At 37.5% G+C, this 3,550-nt stretch overlaps 1 protein-coding gene and 1 long non-coding RNA gene across 3 annotated transcripts in view; one reads left to right on the plus strand and one right to left on the minus strand.

Moving 5' to 3' along the window:
* Positions 1-3,550, minus strand: part of lsamp (limbic system associated membrane protein) — a 713,356-nt gene that overhangs the window by 430,545 nt on the left and 279,261 nt on the right. The window lies entirely within an intron of this gene.
* LOC116671754 (uncharacterized) overlaps positions 1-3,550 on the plus strand; it is a 32,264-nt gene that overhangs the window by 16,271 nt on the left and 12,443 nt on the right. The window contains exon 4 of the long non-coding RNA XR_004327344.1: positions 1,080-1,209. This is a non-coding gene — a long non-coding RNA (uncharacterized LOC116671754). The remainder of the gene's footprint in view (positions 1-1,079; positions 1,210-3,550) is intronic.

The following is a 3,550-nucleotide window of genomic DNA, read 5'->3' on the forward strand; positions in this document are numbered from 1 at the left end:
TAGTGTTACGTAGTGTTGAAAAGGTCAAAAAAAGTGACAAACATTGACAAAAAAGGAACAAAATTGTAAGAAAAAGTTAAAAACATTGATAAAAAGCATTAATAAAAGTGTTGATTTTCAATTTTGACAGGAAGATAACACAAGGGTTAATTTCAGAATATTTAGATAAAGAAAAACACAAAAGCTCTTAGTTGAAGGTAATCATACATTAAAACAAGACTGAGAGCATCAACCCTTTAACCAAACCCTTATCTGTTTCACCAGTTAAAGAAAACCGTCATGCTGAAGGATCCACCATTATGACATAAATCTAATAATTTACTAGAAACTTGTTTTCAATGTCAAAATACAAGTCCTGCTAGTCCATTATCTTATATGTTGGGATGCAACCATGCAACAAGTTAGATGAGCTAGTAGGAGTCTTCATTTAAAAAAATATCACCTTGAACCAAGAACAATATCTATATGAAATGCTTGACTTTTTGTAGTACTGCCCACAGTTTCCCATTAGGAGAAGCACAATTAGAAAGAGAAAATTAGATAATTTTTTTTCCCTTAATGATAGTAGAAGCAGGATGCTTCAACACCACAGTAACAATTCTTTTCAAATGAAGAAGAAACAGCCTCGGGGATAGTTTACATGCTCAAAGCGCTGAGTGTTTTAATTTTCAAAATGATTATATTCAGGGTTGGATGATCAGAGGGACATTAGGTTTCTAGGACCATTTTATTTATGTATTCAAATATGCAGCAGTCTGGTGCGCTTTACTGTGAATATATAAATTAATAGCAAACTGTTTGAAAAGCAGAAAGTATCTTTTTTTTTAAAAGTTGTGCAGCGGCCTCTGAGTGCTATACTGTCAGCTAAAATCAACTCAATCATTCAGAAAGGTGCTACACTTCTTTTTAGGCACCTGCTTTCCAAATAAATCAAGTAGACACACATCTCTTACATCATGTTTTACCACAATATCTGACAGAACAGAGGAGGAGTAACTAAATTATAGTCACATATAGGGATGTCCCGGTCAGTTTTTTTGACCACCCCCGGGTCCGATCTTTTAAATTTATTATAATAGCCGATAACGAGTCCCGATCCGATACTTGTAATTGCTCAAATAATAGAGCTGCACACCGTTTTTTTTGTTTCCAAAATTAACTAAGTAAACAAATTAACTAAAATATTTGTTAAGCTTTAAATTTACCTTAGTGCAGCCAGTGAGTCTTTCGCTCAACACATAAACAGTTCGGTTTAGAATGCCAACAAACCACCATCCAAAGGATAAACTGTCTCAAGTTCCCTGCTGGACAAGGAAAACTAAACTTAGTGACGCCTCTTGCGCTTAAAAGTCAATCTTTGATTTTCTTCTCTGGAATAACTCCTGTTGGAATTACAGAAGAAGTGTGAAGAATTGGAGTAATCCACTTTTGCAAAAAAGTGGATAACATTTTTACCTGTTGCCAAGGGCTGGTAAGCTGTGAGACACTCTGTGGACAAACATTGGTGAGTGGCTACACCACGTGGGTTTAAAAGTGCCGGCATCGTCTGTGGCACAGGAGGTGTGTGATTAAAGGAGGCGATCACTACAACCTGACGTACTTGGCATGATCAGAGTAAAGCAATCCGTGTAACTGCCCATCCCCAATCAGTTAAAAATCGCCAAAAATCCGATCAGATACTGTGATCGGGACATAGTTACATAGCATGACGAGAGGACGTCTGTGCAATATCCCTGTACCCCATCACTTCATTACACGAAGGCCAAATCAGTGAAAGAACACGTCCAATATACTGACTGAGTTCTGGCAGAGCAGGCAGGGCTCTAGCTGGGGGCTTTGATATGCAGACAAGCCAGGAGGAGGAAGATGAAAACCAAGATCAAACACCAAACAACAGTACTCTCATAGTGAAACTGCTGCAGGGTTAATAAATGGATGGATGGATGGATGAACAGACAGAATAGCTGATCAAATGAACGCAGGTCAAATGAAATGTTTCTCAAGACAGAAGGACACTGCACTGATTTAAAATTAAGTTTAGATGTTGTCCTTGGACAGAACTAAATGTGCTGAGGTCCATTCATATGAACTCACTCTGAAGTTTAACTTTATTTGGCGCTAAATCTCTAAAATTTAATGTAACATCATTCACATTGATCTGCAGTCTGATGATGCAAGGAGTACGTCAACACAGTTAATCATTGTGGGAACATAGACAGACTGGACAACCTTCACACACCTCCTCAACACAAATGTCAGAAGACAGATGAGATTGAAGACAGTGGAAAGTAGTACAGAGGGAGAGAGCACGATTAGAAATAGATAAGAAAACTCTCCATCAGTCTGATCCCACACTCCCCACCCTCTAGTTTAAAATCTTTACTCAGACCTAAACATCTACTGTCTCTCCAACACTACCGGTCTCTATGTGCAGCTATCGTTTAATGCAAAGGTTATTTTATTGATTATCCAAAATTTCAAACCATCATGTTATTACAAAATTCCACTTTCTAAAATCAAATGTCTCTACACAAAGAGTGGTTGAGGTGGAGGACGACATAAACTGCTAAACACCAATGAAAGAGGCTAATTAAACGTCACAGATACATTGAAGGGTAGCTTCATAAGAATGATAAGGGGTCAAGGTGCACCACATTGCATTTAACTGCAGACATATTAGAATTTCATAACCTTCCTAATATTACCCAATAAATAGTTTTCACTAATTCATAAAAAGGAAGGATTTTAACTGGCCCTAGTATTCCAATCTAAACCTCTCTTTGCTTTGGTTTTGTAATGTACTGTTTGGAAATAAGACACCATTTAAATGCATAAGGGCGTGCGGTCAACACTCTAACACTCTAATCTAATTTCTTGACTGTTGACATTGCAATTTCCCCTTGCGGGATTATTGAAGCATACATTATTTATTATTATTATTATTATTATTTTTATTATTTGTTTTGTTTTTTAGGCAGTTGTCTTACATTGCCTTTTCCCATTCTACTTTTTATGTCAATGTCAATGTCAATTTTATTTCTATAGCACAGGGGTCTTCAACGTTTTCCAGGCCAAGGACCCCCAAACTGATGGCACGAGAATGGGGAAGACAATCGGGGCACCCCCTAATTATATTATTGTATAACATGGTGTTATATCAAACTGGTCCTATAGTGCCATTGTGGCATGATGACTGAAGACATCTTCTGCCTCCATTTATCTGTTTACTACAGTGTGTTGAATTCATGTTAATGTGTATTTAAAGACATTTCAATTGGAAAAAATGCAGGGGGGGGGGAATATGAAAAAAGTCTTATCAACCAAAACTTTCGCGACCCCCATGCAGTACCTCCCCCTGTTGAAGACCCCTGCTATAGCACATTTAAAAACAACAACAGTTGACCAAAGTGCTGAACAGGGTTGATGTTAACTACATAAATAACAAGCAAACAAATAGTCTTTTTTAGAGGCTCTAGGAACCACAAGTAGCGCAGTGCTCTAGTGGGACAATAAGGCACTTAGAGCTCTTCAAGATAAGATGGTGCTTGAC

This window comes from Etheostoma spectabile, chromosome 3 (genome assembly GCF_008692095.1).
Source record: "Etheostoma spectabile isolate EspeVRDwgs_2016 chromosome 3, UIUC_Espe_1.0, whole genome shotgun sequence".
NCBI lineage: Eukaryota > Metazoa > Chordata > Actinopteri > Perciformes > Percidae > Etheostoma > Etheostoma spectabile.